Source organism: Peromyscus californicus, unplaced genomic scaffold (genome assembly GCF_007827085.1).
Source record: "Peromyscus californicus insignis strain IS unplaced genomic scaffold, ASM782708v3 Scaffold_3__1_contigs__length_106647218, whole genome shotgun sequence".
In the NCBI taxonomy this organism is placed as follows: domain Eukaryota; kingdom Metazoa; phylum Chordata; class Mammalia; order Rodentia; family Cricetidae; genus Peromyscus; species Peromyscus californicus.
Window position 1 is genome coordinate 47,102,069 of NW_026294551.1, and position 19,947 is coordinate 47,122,015.

Consider the following 19,947-nt stretch of genomic DNA (forward strand, 5'->3'; position numbering starts at 1 on the left):
ATATTAGTATGCGGTCAAATTAGGGCCATAGCCCCACAGCTCATCACCCGAAATATTGGCTAGAATCAGGTCCGAGATAGATGAGACCAGCCTTGGTCTGTGGGTTACAAAGGATGCTGAGCATGGTAGATCAGAGGCTGAGGACGGAGACTGGGGCCGGGGGTTGTCTGGCATGTCCTGTTCTGGATGTCCTGGAAGAAGGATAGGGGAGGAGGGGCCCAGTGACTGCCCCTGGTGCCTCCTGGCCTAGCACAGAATGTTCTGGAATGCTGTGAGGGAAGTAGGTGGGGTGAGCTGAAGGAAGCTTTTCTGTGGCTAGACCAGGAAGCGTGCAGTTTCCTGCCTGGGTTTGGTTCAGACGGCCCTGGCTGGCAGCCCAGGGTCAGGGTTTCATTCATCAGCAGGGCCTGTGTGCACCCAAGTCACCTTTAATTTGTTTGTTTATGACTGTCCCGTTTCTTCCTTCCCGCATGAGAACTCCATCAGTTCAGGCACCAACTTGGTTTAAAACCCCAGGCATTCAGCCTTTTCCTTTGAGGGCCTTCTCAGTGCCAGGCAGCAAGGGAAGGCCTGCCGGGACCGGATGATACGGTAGGTGGGCTGTAGGGATCCATTCCAAACGGTCGGCTTCTGTTGTCCCTAGCTTCCAGATCACGGGCGAATCTTCTACCTGGGAACACAAATCATTCTGTTCCTCTGTGAATGTGGGGGCCGCCCCTGCAGGGTGCAGGGCTGTGAAGTGCGGGCCGCTCTCAGTCCTGGGCAGCAACATTTTGGAGGGGCCGATTCATCTGGTACTGTGGGTGAGATGTAAGGATGATGTTAGCATAAGCCTGGGGTCTGCACAGGCCTGGCCATTTGTTCTACTGGAAGATGTTTTGGGAGTGGATTCCTCAGGGTGGGAAAAACATTCTTTTAAATTTATTTTTTGCATTCTTTTAATTTTTAAAATAATTTCAGCATCTGAGGGGATTGGTTTAGAGCAGTGGTTCTCAACCTTCCTAATGCTGGGACCCTTTAATACAGATCTTCATGTTATGGTGACCCCCAACCATAAAATTATTTCACTGCTACTTCATAGCTGCAATTGTGCTACTGTTATGAATCATAACATAAATATCTGATATGCAACCCCAAAGGGGTCGCGACCCACAGGTTGAGAACTGCTGGTGTAGACATGTCCCCCTTGGCCTGGATGTTGGGACATGAGTGCACAGTTGCTGATGCCCTAGGCAGCCTTACTTCTGGGGAAGCTTGAGAATCGGGGTGCCCGGGCTATTTTCAAGGCTCTCTGGAGCCCCTGCTCTGCCCAGGGTTGGTGCTAGGAGCCCTGTGAACTCAGGCTGGTACAGTCACTCCCCTGCCCAACAGGTTTCCTTCCTGCCTGCCAGTCTGGGCCAGTCTGGTTCTCTGCATTCCTTTCTGCCTCAGCGATCAGGAGGCTACAACCAGGCTTCCTCCCTGGCGCCTCTGGGAGGGCAGTCCCAGGGCCGGGAACCTGTCAGGCTCCTCCACTTCAAGGAAGCCCTCCCCCTCCTTCTCTGTAGTTCTGAGACGGCAGCAGGGCAGAATCAGAATGGTCCGTCCTTGTGCCTTTCCTGGGCCCTGCCTTAGTTCACACAGCCCCAGCACTTATTCGCATTATCATCTGGTTAATTCCAGATGCATCCCATGCTCCCTGCAACGCAGACTGTGTTCCTAGCAGACACACTAGAGGAGACCCTTCTCCCTGGGGACCTTGTGGAAATTAACAAGTAAACAAAGAAATACATCTCTGTGTCCCTAGGGAGAACATGGTGGGGACGCGGTGGACATTAGAGAAATAAAGACACAAAGCATTCCGAGTCTGGTATAATGAGGGCCTATTGGCCATCACCATGAGAGTTCTCCGAATGGGGAGACAGTGCGGGGGGGGGGGGGGGGGGGGGGGGGGGGGTGTTGATGGCAGGCAGGACACTCACGTTGGGAAGACTGCCGTGGGTTTGTTTTGGCCTGTGGAGCAGGAAAAAAAAAAACGTTTTTCATCAGAAAAGTTTAAAGTTTATTTTCTTTTTTGAGAAAGAGTTCATGTAGCCCAAGCTGGCCTGGAAGTTGCTAGGCATCTCAGGCTGGCCCTGAATTTGTGATCTTCTTGTCTCTGCCTCCTGACTGCTGGGATCACAGTCATAGGCCACCATGCCTGACTGTATGATTTATACAATGATAGGTGCTATATTGTTAAAAAAGTGATTACTTTGAAAAAAAAAAAAAACTTCCAGAAATGAAGTAAAGTGACATAGAATAAATTTAAGGTGGCGATCATCTCATATTTTTCAAAAGCTAGGTCAGAGCCCATGCCAACCAGCCTCTCTTTTTAAACATGCTTTGGGGAGGGGCTCACAAGGAGTCACAAACATATTATACAGCGCTAAGGTCTCACAAGGGAGTGTTTTGTCACTTCCGAGGCTCCTGTCTGCTGGAAGACGTGAGGTGTAGATGGACCTTGTAAATTATAAGTTAAGCTTAATTGAGTCGTCACTTGGCACACGCTAGCATGGGCCTGCCCAGCAAAGCTCTGGTATTCATTTCCCAGTGCTGTGTGTGCTATTTACTGTGTAACAAACTTCCTAGGAAAAAGCTTGTGCTAAGAGCAAGGCAGGAGCCAGGCGTTTCTGATCCAGCAGCCCGCAGGGTCTGATCCAGAAGTCAGGCCTCTGTCCTCATGGAAGGACAGTGAGTGTTCATGGAAAGTGGAGCCTGTGACTCAGAAACAGGCTGGGGGCCCCTCCCCCAATAGGAACTCAACCTAGAGAAAGGACCACATGGAACATGGAGGAAAACGGCTTGTGACTTCTCTAGGATGCTAAAGAATAGAAGGCCAGAACGGTGGCCCTCCCAAACACGATGGGGGCAGTGATTGGCGTGTGAGAGGGTTGAGATTGGCAGGGAGGGAAGCGCAGCAGTGGACATGGATGAGGCAGCTGGTCCTTCATCTTTGGGGCCTCAGATGAAACACCTCTGGGAATGTTTGGTTGAAATGACATGATGTTCAGATGAACCCCTTGTCTATGTGTGCTGCTTAGAATCGAACTCCCGGCCTTCAACATGCTAGGCAAATACTCTACCCTTACCACATTCTTTTTTTTTTTGGAGGGGAGGGGGCTTTCTTTTGTTTGCAGGGCTGGTGCTTGAACTCAGGGTGTCGTTCATTCATGCCAGGCAAGCCCTCTGTCACTGAACTGTCTCCTTAACCCTCCTTTTATCTTTCATTTTGGGACTGGGTATCTTGAAGCTGCCCAAGCTGGCATGGAACTTAATGGGTAACTCAGGATGGCCCAGCATGAACTTTCTTTTTTGAGACAGGGTTTCTCAAAACCTAGACAGGCTGTCTTGGAACTCACTGTGTAGACTAGGCTGGCCTCGAACACACAGAGACCCACCTACCTTTGCCTCTCAAGTGTGTAGAACACAAGTGTGCAGAACACAAATGTGTACCACCACATGCAGCATGAACTCTTTTAAACAGAAAACTTCTATTTGCGTTTATCTCATGCCAAATCTCTTCCCACATCCGAGGTGTCTCTTTCTTCAGTTGCTTCTGGGATAGCTTTTGTTCTGTGTTGGCTCCTCTTCTGGTTTGGGACAGTGTGTCTTTTCAGTGAGATGCGTTCTGTGTGACAGGGTGCTCATTGATGCTAATCCTGCCTGGAGCTCTGACTAGAGAAGTGCATCTTGGGCTTTGTTTACCCGGAGATGCTGAGCCAGGAAATCTGCATCCAAAACCTGACCTTAAGCTGCTGCATTTGTAAGCATGTGAAGCAGACATTCAGTACTGTTTGGGAGGCTACTGACCCTGTGCCCAGCTCCTTCATCCAGCCCCTGTGTCCAGCTGGGGCACACGCCCCATGGCTCCTTTTGGAATGGTCTGTGGTGCTTCTGTGGAGTGACATCTTTTGCTTTGGTGGCTTTTCAGATATGTATGTTCTGGGTTCTGGATGGCCCAGGCAACTTCACAGGTGGTGTGTGTGTGAGTGTGTGTGTGTGTGTGTGTGTGTGTGTGTGTGTGTGTGTGTGTGTGTGTGGTTTTTCAAGACAGGGTTTCTCTGTGTAACCGCTCTGGCTGTCCCGGAACTCACTTTGTAGACCAGGCTGGCCTCAAACTTACAGTGATCGTCTGCCTCTGCCTCCCCAGTACTGGGATTAAAGGCATGTGGCACCACGCCCAGCCTCACAGGTGTTCTTAAAGTGTACAGGGAAATCTGAAGCTCTTGATGAGCTTGATTTTGTGAGGTTTTCAGGGGGAAAGTAGGTGATAATTTTCACAGGTGTCCTGGTTAGCTTTTGCCAAGTAGGCACTAATGAGAGTCATCTGAGAAGAGGAACCTCAGCTGAGAAAATGTCCCCTTTGGTTAATGATAGATGTGGGAGGGTCCAGGCCACTGTGGGTGGGGCCACTCCTGAGCAGGTGGTCCCGGGTGCTGTAAGAAAGCAGGCTGAGCAAGCCCTGTAGAGCAAGCCAGTCCGCAGTGTTCCTCCATGCTCTCTGTCAGTTCCTGCCTCAGCTCCCCTCAATAGACTATGGCCTGGGATATGGAAGCCAAATAAGCCCTTTCATCCCCACGTTTTTTATTTTGTTTTGTTTGGTTTGGTCTTTATCACAGTAATAGACACCGATCTAAGGCAGTGGGTGGGCTTAGGCCACTTATGGAAAAAATCTGGCAGTTAAATGTGTGATTTTGTGTTGCTTCAAGGTGATGAGGGGGAGAAAAAGCAAGAGTTATAGACAGCTAGAGTAATACTAAGTAGGAGTAATAGTTATTTAGAGTGGTGTGTTTGAGTATGTGTGTGTGTGCACATGCGTGTGTGCAGGCATGTGTGTGTGCAGGCATGCGTGTGTCCACATAAATGTGCGTTATATATGTGATGAGACAGAACAGAGTTTGTCTGCTCCTTCCCCCTCCCCCCTCCCCCCTCCTCCCTGTTATTCTTTCTCTCCTCCTCCTACCCTCATGCTGGCCTCAAACTTACTTCAGTAGCTGAGGATGACCTTGAACTTCTGATCTTTGTGCCTTCCAGGGATTACAGGAATGCACTAACAGACTGGGTTTATGCAGTGCTGGTGATCCAACCCAGGGCAAACGCTCTTCCTGCTGAGCTACACCCTCAGTTACTGCTTCGTGTGTTCTGAGGATGGAACCCCGGGTCCTCCGTATACCAATCAAGTGCTCTACCACTGAGGCACATAATTAATTGTATTTTGAAAAAGTAGGAAAACATCCCTTACAATGATGCATAGTTGATTGCTACAGAAAGCTAATTTGTTACTTAGGTTAATGTTCCCCATGTGGGAGGAAGGCGGTCTGCAGTGGGAGTTCACTTGCTCCTGCGTTATGCACAGTTGGACGGCAGTTACTTTGTTGTCCAGTTAGTGAAACAAGATGGAATCAGTACAGGCTGTAATGTTCCAAGTTGTGCCCCCCGGGCTTCACCTTCAGAATAGCCTAATTTCCCAGTCCCTGCACACCAGAGATGCATTCTCAGGCATGCCTCAGTCAGTGTGGCTAACTCCTCCTACCTCTTACGTCTCACTGGAGGGCTGTGCCATGTTTTGTTTGTTTTTTGTTTCAGTTGTTTTCAAATTATGAGTAAGCATATATATATATATATATACATATGTATATATATATATATGTCCATATATATCAATCAGTGTGATGTGGGTGTTACTTTTCTATTTTTTTGTATAAGCACCACCAAGTACAGTAAGACTAATCTTCTAGTGTTCTATCCAGGGTCTCATTTTAACATTTTCAGTTCCCAATGGTGAACTGAAAAGGGGGAGGGAGGATACTGATTTATCCTTTATTATAGTATATTGTTACAATTTTATTTTAAGATTTATTTTTATGTGTGTGTGTATGTCACGTGTGCAGGTGCCTATGAAATGTAGAAGAGAGTGTCACATCTGGAGGTACAAGCAGTTGTGAGCTCCCTGATGTGAGCACTGGGAACTGAGTGTGGGTCCCCTGGAATCCTCTGAAGAGCAGCAAACGTTCTTAAGCACTGAGCTAGCTCTTCAGCCGGTAGGTTTTAAGAAGCGCGTGTGGAGGCCAGAAGTTGACGTTGGGTGTCCTCAAACACTTTGCATTTACTGAGGCAATTTCTGATGAACTAAGAGCTCGCCAGTTCCAGCTTGCCCCGGGGACAACTTGTCTCTGCCATCTGGGAACTGGGCTCACATGGGCTCTCAGGATCTGAGCTCCAGTCCTCAAGAGTGCATGGCAAACACTTACCTACTGATCCATTTCTCCAGCCCAGAGTCGTTGTATCTATTAGCAGTATTGTTAAACTCCCCTCTCCCTCTATGTTACCCAGGCTGGACTTGAACTCCCAATGATCAATCCTCCTAGCTTAGCCTCCCAGGTGCTGGGATTATAGATATGTGCTACCATACCTGTAATTTCTAAATTAAACTCTGTCATAGTTTGGTCTGTATAGGAATGAAAACAGCACATGTCTGTGGGTTCAGGCATCCCTGGGGGTTGGGAGTGTTTGATGCTGTTAGTAGGTTCAGGCATCCACTTCAGGACTGGGAAGGTTTGCCCTGTAGACTATTTGTTTAATTCTGTAAAAAGCAACTTTCCAAATTGGTTGTGCCTGTGGGGACAGAGGAAGCCCTGAGTGAGTGAAGTCCTGAGTAAATGTGTGTGTTGTCCACCTAGGCACAGCCATGTCAAGGACCTGTGAGAGTCACAACGCCCTCCCTGAGTGAGGCGCAGAGGGATGGCAAAGCCTTCCTCAGGGAGCTGAGTGGGAGCATTGACTGTGTGCAGAAAATTCCACCATAGTGACTCTCCCAACCTCATATTTACAGCCTGAAGGCTGCTCAATACTTACACTGACAGTAATAAAACCAGCCTCATCGATCCAGCTGTGTACCACAAACCCCGCCTCCTTGTTTATCTGGATGTAATGGCCCCGCCTCCTTGACGCATCTGTATGCAATAAGCCCACCTCTCTGTTCAACTCAGTGTAATAAACACGGTGAGCTTCCAGGGTGCTGTGATTTCTCCAGGTCACCTGGTCCCAGCTTTCTGTCCATATGTGTCTGTCTGTCTTCATTCCCTCACCACTCCAGTCAGGTCTATCACTGGGACCATACTGGACATCATGGGCCGCCTTACAGTGATGGTTCTGGTTGCTCAATCTCCTCATTGGTATTTGACATCAGACTTGGGATTCTGGCTGTTCAACTATGTGTGGTATTATCCTTGTTGTAATTTGTAATTCCCTAAGATATGATGTTGAACATTTTTTCATGTGCTTATTTGCCATTCATACAGCCTTTTTTTAAATTATGGCCACGCCTTTAATTCAGGAGGCAGAGGCAGGTGGATCTCTGTGAGTTTGAGGCTAGCCTGGTCTACAAAGCGAGTTCCAGGACAGTCAGGGCTACACAAAAACAAAACAACAAACAAAACAAAACAAACAAAAAATTAAAAAATGAAATTACATTTATTTATTCTTGTGGAGTAAGGAGAGCAGGTGTACACCATGGTGTGTGTATGTGGAGGTCAGAGGTCGAACTTGGGAGTTGATTCTCAGCTTTTACTATTATGGGTCCAGGAATCCAATTCAGGTTGCCAGGCTTGTCCGTTGGAAACTTTACGTGCAAAGGCATCTCACCAGCTCCTAATCATCCAGTGTGTGGTGTGTGTGTGTGTGTGTGTGTGTGTGTGTGCATGCATGTGTGCATGCTTCCTTTGTGTGAGTCCTGGGGATTGAACTCATGTTGCCAGGCTTGCCCTACAAGCACCATACCCTCTGGGCCATCTCAGTGCTTCTAGTCATAAATTTTTTTTGATGTTCTATTGGGGTTCTGACACCCCAAGGAAGCGTCTGCCATTGAACAACACCTCTAGCCCCTGCTTGGAGCTTATGCCCACTTTTAGCTGGGTTGTGTGTTCTTACTGTTGAAAAAAAAGTATTTTGCATTTAATATTTTAATCATTGCTTCTAACTTATTCAACAGTATGGAGCAGTGGTTCTCAGCCTTCCTAACGCTGTGACCCCTTAATATAGCTCCTCATGTTGTGGTGACCCCCAACCGTAAAATTATTTTCATTGCTACTTTATAACGGTAATTTTGCTACTGTTATGAATTGTAACATCTGATATGCAGTGTATCTGATATGGGGTCCCAGTGAGAGGGTCACAGAACTCCCAAAGGGGTTGCGACCCTCAGGTCGAGAAGCACTGCTCTCCATGTTCTAACTCCTGCACCTTTACTCTGTCCTGTCCTGTTCTGTTTGGTTTTGAGACCGGCTCTCACCATGTAGCCTAGACTGGCCTAGAACTGTTAGCCCTGTCACCTCGGCCTCCTGAGTGCTTCTTGGATTATACCTGCATCACCATGCCCATCTGTTTTTATTTTTAAGGACTTTTATTTTTTAATTAAATGTATGTATGTATACGTGGGGGTGGGGAGCATGCGCATGCGTGCAGGTGCCAGTGGAGGTCAGAAACATCTGATCCACTGGAGCTGGAGTTTGCAGGCAGTTGTGAGCCACAGGGGTAGGGACTAGCCTCGGCTCTTCTGTAAGAGCAGTGCTCTTTCCAGCTCTGGCATCAGCTTCTGATGTGGCCTCACAGCATGTCACCTGCCCCTTCTAGGAAGGTCGTGTGACCTCTCCCTTCTGCTGATTCCTCTCTATATAGAAACGGCCCTCACTGGGAAGTTCCCAAAAGTGGAAAAGGGAAGGCCTAGAAACTGGCCGCTTGGAGCTGGGAGGCCGGGCCATGCTCTGGGGTTCCTCAAGCAGTGGTCAGAGGAACAGCAGGTCTGGCCTCCCATTGACAGACGTTTGCAAATATTTTCTCCCATTCTGCGGGGTCTCTTGCCACAGTCTTGATAGTGTTGCTCAGGTTTTTTTGTTCTGACAAAGTTCAATTGTCTTTCTGCTGTCATCACAAGTGAGGCAGTGAGTATGGAGTAATGGGAGGCACAGACTGGGGCGTGACACCAGCTGTTCCTGTCCAGAGAGAGGCAGGGCAGCCAGCGGAGGTGGAGCCCAGCGGATGGCCATGAACTCCCAGGCGAGGACACTGGACTTGATCCTCAACAACTGTCTGAGCATTGTGGGGCCCTCCAAAGGCTGCCTGGGGAGGGTAACAGGTTGACCGAGGTCTGGAGAAGCAGTAGCCTTCTCCAAGACTTATTTCGGGGCCCAAGAGGGTCAATAGTGGTATTGCAGCAAGCTAGCAAAGGTCCCTGCTGCCTGTCTAGCACCTCTCATCCAAGCCACTGAACGCTCTTTGTTAGCTGAGACAGCCTACCTCCTCAGTAACACCCTTCAGTCTGCTCTGGCCTTTGGCCACTTCCTGCCCCACTCAGCTTCTGAGAGCCCCTGGCAGAGTGTGTGGTCGGGGCTTGACAACCCGCTCCCACCCGCTCTGGTTTATTGCCTTTGTTAGGCACCATCTGCCAGCAGCCAGGTCTTCCTGGAGGCAGGGAAAGTCGGGGAAAGCGTCAGGGCTCAGCCCAGCTCAGATCAAATTAGGCCACTTATGGCAGCTTTGGGCACCCAGGGGTGGCTGCAGCTCTCTGGGGCTGGTTCCTTTGTCTCTATAGGGGAATAGTGGTCTTCTGGTCCCCATGGACCTGTGCCGCTATCGGCCTGGGGCAAATGCCCAGGGGCAGGCAGGACCTGGCTGCTTTGCCTCTTCTTGGCAGCTCAGGGTCGTGTTGAACATGTGTCTGTGTGGTTTCCAATTTGTTTGGAGATGCCCAGCTAGGTACCACTTGGTTTTGGCTGGACCCTCCTCCTACACATCTCCTCTTTACCAAGTCCTATTCTGAGGTCCCCCCACTGTTGCCTGGAGCCTCGGAGGTTGACATTGGGGATGTCATGGTGGGCATCTTTATTTATTTGGGGTCTTAGGTAGCCCGCAGAGAAGTGGACAGCTGTCTCCTCGGCAGTGTGGCACTTAACCTTGGAGCTGGAACAGAGAAACGTCTGTTTGTGTTTCCAGGAACAAGAGGGGACAGCTGGCTCGCAGATAGCAGGCCGGGTCAGCTGAGGGTTGCCTTGGCGGCTGGCTTTAAGCAAACAGCCGGGGCCAGGAGATTGGGCGGAAGAAGGATGGAGAAGTGCCTGGTGGGACCGAGGACGATCTAAGAGCTACTTTCTAGCTGGGAGAGGCAGGGTGAGGGAGGCTACGGGACCGCCGGAGGACCGGAGGACCGCCCACCAAGGAGCTGAGAATCAGGCCTGGCAGGTAAGGAGAGGATTTCCTTTCAGGGGGTTCTGTCTCCTGGTGAGTTTTGTCTAGCTCCTTCAATAATCAGTAGCCAGGTGGGAACTAAAATCAGATTTCCTTTGTAGAAATGGTGTTGGCCTGGGGCTTTCCAGGCCCCATAACTCACATAATGGAAGCAGGTTGTATTTCTGGATGGAAAGCTCCGGGTGTGTTGGCTCATGCTTCAGTCCCAGCACTCAGGAAGCGCAAGCAGGGGAGGTGTGGAGTTCCAGGCTCACATAGATTACAGGGTAAAACTTGAGACAGAGTGAGAGAGAGAGAGAGACAGAGAGAGAGACACACACAGAGAGAGAACAGAGACAGAGAGAGACACAGAGAGAACAGAGACAGAGGGAATGAGAGAGAGATGACAGAGACAACAGAGACATAGAGAGACAGAGACACACAGAGGGAGAGAGAGAAGGAGAGACAGAGACACAGACCGACACACACATAAACATGGACAGATACAGACATGGACAGACACACAAAGAGAGACATACACACCCATATAGAGAACCATACACACCCACAGAATCACACACACACCCAGAGACTTTCACACACATATACACAGACCCACAGAGACCGAGACAGATCCACACACACATACACAGAGACAGGGACACACATACAGAGAGACAAGACACACACAGAGAAACACACACACACACACACACAGAAAGATACACTCACACACAGAGACACTCCCACACACAGACACCCACAGAGATACACATGGACACACAGAGACATACAGACACACATACAGAGATACACAGATACGCAGAGACACACAGACATACACAGAGAGACACAGACATACACGCAAACAGTAACACAGACACACATGCAGACAGACACGTGTACACAGAGACACAGACACACACGCTCACAGATACACAGTGACACGGGCACCCACACCCACAGAGACACATCCACAAAGATACACACAGATACACACACAAACCCCCCACAGAGACCCAGATAGACACAGAGACACAGGCACAAATAGAGACAAAAGCACACACGTACACACAGAGACACAGGCACACACACACGCAGAAGACACAGAGAAGACATACACACACACACACAGAGAAGACACACACATAGAGAAAGAGACACTTGGACACCCACACACATGGACACACAGACAGACACACACAGACAGATACACACATGCACAGAGACACAGACATACACACAGACACACACACGGACAGACACACATGGACAGACACACACAGACAGAGATACACACATGCACAGAGACACAGACACACAGACAGACATACACAGACAGACAGATACACACACACACACACACACACACACACACACACACACACACACACACAGCATCAATACACACCAGTGCATGACTCAAGCCACTTTTTGGAGCCCCTGGAGGACCTAGCATTTTCTGGGCAGACGCTTGCTTTCCCTGACAACGTGATGTTATTCCCATCACTGTTGAGCCAGATTCTACTTCCATTTCCATATGTATGTACTCTACTTTTTGACAGTCTGGTTAAGTAATGTTTTTATTTTGTTTACTGAGTTTTTTTTAATTACATTTGTTCACTCAGTGTGTAATCATGTGCATGGTCATGCCATGGCACATGTGTAAGTCAGAGGACAACTTTCAGAATCTCCCTGCATCATATGAATCCCAGGGATTGAACCCAGGCTATCAGCCTTGGCAGCAAGAACCCTAACTCACTGGCTCATCATGTAGGCTCTGTGTGTGTATGTGTGTGTGTGTGTGTGTGTGTGTGTGTGTGTGTGTACAGGTCTATTTGTTCTTTTATCATGAGAGAAAATATAGGATGCTGGGATCCAAGAGCATGTCACTGCACCTGACTAAAACAGTGGCTTAAATGCAGACAGGATAATTGAGGGAAAATAGTTGTGTTTATTTACAGTGATGAGAGTGGGTTTGAAACCGTGAACAACTACCTGTGTTGTAGTGTTCCATGAGCTGTTTTGCTCGTCCACGAGGGGAACAGCTTTGCAGTGGGGTCAAACCACTGGTGTAGTGTGTGTGTGTGTGTGTGTTCAAATGGGTATGTGCACATGTATGTTATGTGCGTTCGTGCCTGCAGAGCCCAGAATTCCTTGTCTAGTGCCTTCCTTGTTTTGCCTTATTTTTTAAGGCAGGTATAGGCTGGCTAGCCAGTGTGCCCAGGGGATCTGCCTGTCTAGTCCGCTCTCGCAGCACAGCGGCTATAGATTGGTGTGCCACTCAATGCCACACCCTGCCATTGTTTGTTTTTCGAGACAGGGTTTCTCTGTATAGCTTTGGTGCCTGTCCTGGATCTCACTCTGTAGACCAGGCTGGCCTTGAACTCAGAGAGATCCACCTGGCTCTGCTTCCTGAGTGCTGGGATTAAAGATATGCACCACACCTGGCTGCCCACACTCTGCTTTTTTTTTTTTTTTTTTTTTTTTGGTTTTTCGAGACAGGGTTTCTCTGTGTAGCTTTGCGCCTCTCCTGGAACTCACTTGGTAGCCCAGGCTGGCCTCGAACTCACAGAGATCCGCCTGGCTCTGCCTCCCGAGTGCTGGGATTAAAGGCGTGCGCCACCACCGCCCGGCCACACTCTGCTTTTTATGTGGGTGCTGGGGATGTGAATTCAGGGCCTGATGCCCACTTACAGACAGCCTTCCCCAACCCCCACTGCCGTAACTTATAGAGAGGAGTGAGTGCATTCTGAGATATCTGCAGTTCTATACTGTTGGGAAAATATCTGAGCTCATGATTAAGACACCACAAATGTGACTGTGATGTGCCGGCTATATTCGTAGTGAGAGGAAATGGAACATTCAGTTGTAGATTAATGAAAAAGCTTTTTTTTTTCTAATTGAAGTTCACAGATCCCTTCCTTAACCCCCAGGGAGTGCAGTGACCAAAATGGGGTGTTTCATGCTCCCTCCCTCCCCCCTTTCCTCACTTCCCCCCCCCCCGACCTTTTTTTTTTTTTTTTAAGAGACAATGCTACTGTGTAGCCCAGGTTGGCTCATCATCTCCCTGCTTCCTACTCCCAAGTGCACACTACCACACACAGCATGGAATCTGTGTGTGTGTGTGTGTGTGTGTGTGTGTGTGTGTGTGTGTGTGTGAACCTTGACCTCTCTGTTCCAGAATTTGCAGCCCTTTCTTGGTCCTTAGTCTTCCAGGAAATCCAGGGATGGGACGCTGTAGTCATTAGTGCACATAGTCAAATGGACCCATGGTGCCTACTGTCCCCACCCCCATGACAAGATTGAGTCTGTTATCCTAGTGTGCTGTGGGTTGAACTGTGTCCCTCAAAAGGATATATTGATGTCCCACCTCTCAGTGCCTCTCAATGTGGCTTTTACTCGGAAATAGGGTCATTCCAGTTGTAATTGTTAGATTGAGATCCTTCTGGAGTGAGATACTGTCTGATTCCAACATACTTGTAATCCCAGTACTCAGGAGGTAGAGGGAGGAGGAATTCAAGTTCTAGGCTAGTCTAGGCTATATAGTAAGTGCTGGGCTAGCCTGAGCTATATACTAGCAAGCTCAGAAACAGGCCTCAGAAACAAAACAAAGAGACCATGGGCTGGGAATATAGCTTAAAGGGTCCTGGGTTCAGTCCCCAGTACAAAAGAAAAAGGGAAAAGTCAGAGCCCAGTGGCAGCACCGTGTTCTAGGATCAGCACGGGGGATCGAGAGCAGGAGAAGGTGGGGAGGGGGGGGGAGAAAGAGCAGGGGAGGGGGAGGGCGAACAGGGAGAGAGGAGAAAGAGGACATCTGTGTAAAGACAGGCAGGCAGACAGACAGACAGACAGGGGCCCCTTGCTGTGCAGACAGAACTGGGAGGGTTGCAGCTTCAGCCTTGGGAAGGCTGAGGAACCAGCAGAAACCAGTGTTAAAACAGGCAAGGGACCCCTTCTGCCCCTGAGGCTGCAGACGACCCTCAGCCCTGCCCATCCCCTGCTTTCAGACTTGTTCTAGCAACTTTGTGGCAGCACCCCTAGGACACAGCTATGACCTGGTGCCAGCGGGAACAAGTGCTACTTTGGGGCTGGAAGGTGGCCTGCGCTGGCCTGTGCTGGCCTGCGCTGGCCTGTGCTGGCCTGCACAGATTCCTTCCTCTGTCTTCACGGTGATTGTTGCCCAAGGAGTGTGGTTACCCCATGATTGCCAGGATCTGAGTGTTCCCATCTACCCTATGTCAGGCTTTTTAGAAATGACAAGATCAAGCTGTGCCTCTGGGGACGCGTGGGCAGAGCCTGTGGCTCAAAAGGTTGGGGGGGGAAGGAAGATATTTTGCATCTCATTTCGGATGGAAGCTTTTGCCCTGGGAAGATGAAAAGCATTTGTTTCCAGTTAGACAGAGAGGCAGGCCGTGACTTGAGGGTCACTGGCCTGGGCATCCCAGCCCCTTAAAGGATCCAAGGATTAAATAAAAGAAGACGCCCTTATATTAAGGTGTCTTGTGAGTACGCGTGGGAGGCCTGCTGGATTAGGGAGGGGAGGAGAGCCGTCAACCCCCAGAAACTGAGCAGCTGCAGGGCCTGATGCACAGTCAGTACCCAGTGAGTCTGTTGGGCCGATGGTGCGGTGGGACCACATGTGTTACATTTGCTTAATGATGCAAAGATGTGTTGCATTCTTTTAGGGTGCATTTGTTTAATTATGTGAAGCTGTGTTACTATGCCTGTCTAAAACACCTGATTGGTCTAGTAAAGAGCTGACTGGCCAATAGCTAGGCAGGAGAGGGATAGGCGGGGGCTGGCAGGCAGAGAGAATAAATAGGAGAACTCTGGGAAGAGAGCAGGTATAGAAGTGAGAGGAAGAGGAGGAGGAGGCCTCCAGGGGCCAGCCACCCAGCTACACAGCAAGCCGCGGAGTAAGAGTAAAGAAAGGGATACAGAAATAGAGAAAGGTAAAAGTCCAGAGGTAAAAGGTAGAGGGGATAAATTAAGAAAAGCTGCCTAGAAATAAACCAAGCTAAGGCTGGGCATTCTTAGTAAGAATAAGACTCCATGTGATTTATTTGGGAGCCTGGTGGCGGGCCCCCCAAAAGAGCAAAGCGTTAAAAAAAAAAAACCAACTACACACGCGCTGTTCTGTTTTGCTTGTGAGAGGACAGTGATGGACCCTCAGCTTTGTGACTGAGTAGGGGTGGGTGTGTCAGGGCACAGGTGTGGGGGCCCTGCCACAGCTGTGGGGTGCAGGAAGCGTGGCTGGAAGAAACTGAGCAGGGTCCTCGGGCACAGTTAGGGCACTCTCGTCTGTTTACCTGCCTTAAGCCTTCCTCGGAAGGTGACTGGAGAACTAAGTCACTCTCCTGGGAAACCTGTGTCAAGTCTTCTGTCTTCTCTTCTACATGCCTGTCTCCTCCTCTCCTCTTATCTGTGCTTAAATATATTAAAATCTTGAAAGCCAAAAAAAATTTTTTTGGAGACAGTGTCTTACTGTGTAGCATTGGCTGGCCTGGAACTCACTGTATAAACCAGGCTGTCCATAAATCTGTGAAAATGTACCTGCCTCTGCCTCCCAGGTGCTGCATTAAAGGTGTGTATTAACACATCTGGCCATAAATTTTTTTAAAAAGTCTTATTTATTGTATGTGTGATGGGGCACACATCTGAAAGCATCTATGTGGAGGTCATAGGGTAACTTGAAGGAATCCATTTTCTCTTCCTCCATGTGGGGCTGGGGATCAAAAACTGGTCCTCAGGTTTGGCTGCAAGCACCTTTACCCACTGAGCCATTTACTAGCCCATTAAGATCTTTTGTTTTTATTTTTACTTTTTTTTAAAGCTAGGTGTAATGCTTATGCCTGTAACCCAGTACTTGGGAGACTGAGTGTGGAGGATTGCCATGAGTTGGAGGCCAGCTCGTGCCGTAGCCTGAGCTACAGAGAGAGACCTTGTCTCAAAGAAAGGGGAGCGGGGGGTGCAAAATAAATCAATAGCAAATGTCCTCTTTATAAACTCCAACTTTTCTTCATTAGACTGAAAAAAGTTGATTAATAATTCCAGATGGCACCCGCCCCTTTAACAATGCATGTCCCAGGTTGCCTCACGCATCCCTCCACCTGCTGATCGGCTCCTCTTCTGCAGCTCACCTTTTCTGGGTCATCTGTCATTTTTGACATTAACTGACCTTGTACCTGGATGCATCATTGATCATTCCTCAAGCGTCAAGGTCCTTTCTGGGTTTCTAGTTGGTGTGAACCACCTTGTCATGTGACCAGAGGCGAGCCAGGAGAGATCCAGCCAGAGCCGGGTCTAGGCATGGCCGGGGCACTGGATGGATAGGAGGGAGGTGGCTGGCCAGGCCTTGCTTTCTGGGCTGTGCTGTATTGGTTCTTTGAAGGTGAGCCAAATAGTTAGCATGTTCAGGTACTGTGCTAGTTCAGGGACACTGAGGACATCTCCAGAGTTGTCTTCACAGGGACAGCAGAGACAAAGAACCTGGAGAATACAGAGAGCAAGGTGGGGTCAGTCCAGATGTTGGACTCCAGAGAAGGTGGGGCTGGGATCTGTAGGAAGACAAGAAGAAAGTGTCCCGGGTAAAGGCCGGTGAGATGGGTCAGCGGGTAAAGTCGAATAGTGCACAAGCCAGGCAGCTTTCAAACACACACACACACACACACACACACACACACACACACACACACACACACAGAGTCAGAGAGAGACAGGGAGACAGAGAGACACAGACACACACAGAGAGAAATAATAATAACTAAACATTTTTAAACACGGGCCCGGGGAGATGACTCAGTGGTTAAACACTTGCTGTACAAGTATGTATGGACCTGAATTCAGATCCCAGAACCTGTATAAATGCTCCGTGGGCACGGAGGCCCCTGTAGTTCTAGCCTCAGGGAGTTACAGGTGGAGTTGATGGAGATGGGTGAGCCCCGAGCAAGTTGGTTAGGGAGAGCTAGCTGCCTCATTGACTGAGGTAGAAGAACACTAGAGGATGACCCCTGACCCCGGCCTTGGGCTTCCCCATGCACGTACTGTCCCATACACGCCATTTGCACAGACCCACACATGCACACTCCACACACGGAGTGGGGGCAAAAAAGGGGGCTGGTGAGATGGCTTCGTGGGTACAGGTGCTGGTTGCCAAGCCTGATGATCTGAGTTCAGACACACAAAGTGGAGGCAGAGAGGGACGACCACATGTGGTCCTCTGCAAGCATGCTGCACACGCATGTGCCCACATAGACATGCACACATACACTATACATACATGAACATGTATTTAAAAGTCAGCCTGTGGTGGTGCACTCCTTTAATCCCAGCACTCAGGAGGCAGAGGCAGGTGGATCTTTGAGTTTGAGGCCAGCCTGGTCTACAAAGTGAGTTCCAGGACAGCCAGGTCTACACAGAGAAACCCTGTCTCAAAACAAAAAAATGTCCTAGATGAAAGGATGTGGGGGACAAGGCCTAGCCCCTGGAATGTGTCTGAATTTTAAGTGCCCCAAATCTGATTGATTTTTTAAAGGAATGTGGTAATAGGTAAAACTCCAGGAGTATTCTGGCCTAGATCATGGACACTTTTGAATGCAGCTTGGGTTTGTTACCCTGTGGTGGTGTGGAGCCATGGATGTTTTGGGATGTTTTTGAAGCACACTCTGATCCATGCTACTAGGGAAGATCTCTCTGGTTCCACAGGAAGGGTTTGTGTGTGAGCCCCAGGAGGCCTGACATCTGGTTAGGAAGCATTGTGACAGCATTGGCAAGAGGAGCTGGAGGAAGAGGGGAGCTTACCAAAGCGGGCAGATCTGGCAGGAGGCGTATGACACGGCAAAGTTTAGGAATGTGTGTCAGACACCGGCTTCCCTGGGCCTGTTCTATCATCTCGAATCCTCACGTCATTCTAAGGCACTTCTGAGTGAGCCACGCTCTTGGGTCAGGACGGGCCTTGGAGGCCTCCAAGCCTCCTGTCTGAATCTTCCTTCCTCCCAGCGCAGCCTGACAGGTGGGGATGTTGATGTCTGGGCTCACCTCATCTTGTAGCTATCATCCTGTTTCCCGTATCTTAGTAACAGAGCAGATGTCAGGGCCCGTTGCTAAGGACTCCTGGAATATTAATGCCTGGGTGTAGAGTGAAGGGCTTTCACACAGTGTCCAAGGCCTCAGCAAGTACTAGTGCAATGGTGAGCATTCTTTTCTTTGTCCCAGCTTTTCTTCCCTCCCTGAGATGCCCCTTCCCTCCTCCCCTCCTCTGTCACCCTCAGCCTATGCACAACAGATGCCTATCTTGGGAGTAACAGACTTGACAACAGCAAACGTGCACCCACTCTCCCTCCCACACCAGGGCAGACATGACTAATGGATCACAGCATTCTCCCTATGGGGGCTGCATGGGGACTAGTGGATGGGGACCACAACTCCTTTGCCACACAGCTCTCTGGGTACTGGCTCAGATTTTGCACTCAGGATGAGGCCTCTTACCCAGTCTCTTAAAAGCGACCTCCTCTGTCTCTAGCCCTCCTACCCCTGCTCCTTGGGGCTTGTCCTCTGTCATGTGATCAGGGAGGGACCTTCGTCTCACATTTACTTCCTCCACCTAGACTTTTGATTTTTCCACAAGTGGAAAATCAAACCTGACCTGGTTAAAGGGTTTGATTGGCGGTTAAGGTCAAGGTAAAAGGTTTTATTTGTCAAATACTATTTGTATGTGTTGTATGTTGTTACATTAATGTGCAGAACAATTATCCCTAGTCTGCGTGGTTCAACACAGCCGTTTACAACGTACCCTGAACCTGTCAGCCGGGTGGTTCTGCCACCCATGGCTGGGCCATGTGTTTCATTTAAGTGTCATGATTAAGTGACTCAGACTTCTCTCTTCAAGTGGCTGATAGGAGGCAGGGCCTGAACTGGCTGGTTGCTTTTAATTGCCGTTTGTGTTTGGGCGCCACCTCCAGACAGGGTTTGTGCTCTAGTTCCCACCTGCTCGCCTTTCACATTCCCTGCATAGATATCCTTTCTTCTCACATGAAGATGGCATGGCTGGACTTGGGATGTGTTTCTCCATGGGGGAGGGGGGTGTCTCTCACTTGTGATGGCATCGAGGCAGACCCTGGCCATGTGGATCATCTCGTCTTAGGCTCAGGGTTGATTTGCCCTCCAGGTATACGATGTGCCAGGGACAGCTGTGAGTGGGTGGTTTCCACCCTGGCATAGTTGTGGTGAGTTAGAAGGTTGGGGATCAGGCAGCAGTGTTTCTGGGGTCATAGGAACCCCGGGGACCCATGGTGGGAAGGACTCTGTAGAAGGGTGTCCCCTCTTCTCCCTTCTGCATGAGGTCTCTTGACTTGCCTGCCTGTTTTTATGGTACTGGGGTAAAACCAGGGCCTCATTGTTCACTCTACCACGGCGTCCTAGCCCTCACTCCTTTTTATAGACCACCCTACTGGCTGGCTGCTACGGTACCTGCCAAGGCCCGTCAACCCAGATGCTAAAACTAGCACCGGTCCTTCCGACTCTAAACCTAAGGAGCCAGAAGCCTTCTTTAAAGTGGATGCAAAGATTTTGCAAAGAGGAGACTGTGAGGGAGTCATATACTCTTGAACCCAGTTAATTGAAGATCTATAGGTAGGCCCTTCAGAAAACGCAACGTTGACATTAGGCTGACAGGACCCTGCTGCTTCCAACAGATGTTTCCTG

At 49.4% G+C, this 19,947-nt stretch overlaps 1 protein-coding gene across 6 annotated transcripts in view; it reads left to right on the top strand.

Moving 5' to 3' along the window:
• Positions 1-19,947, top strand: part of Rph3al (rabphilin 3A like (without C2 domains)) — a 147,295-nt gene that overhangs the window by 35,874 nt on the left and 91,474 nt on the right. The window contains exon 1 of one of the 6 annotated variants that reach the window (XM_052756028.1): positions 10,124-10,257. The exons of 4 other annotated variants lie outside the window; for them this stretch is intronic. The gene's annotated coding sequence lies outside the window, so the exon portion shown is untranslated. Of the gene's footprint in view, positions 1-10,123; positions 10,258-14,757; positions 14,848-19,947 lie in introns of those variants that run through there. One more of the 6 variants, XM_052756031.1, reaches the window with a different exon arrangement.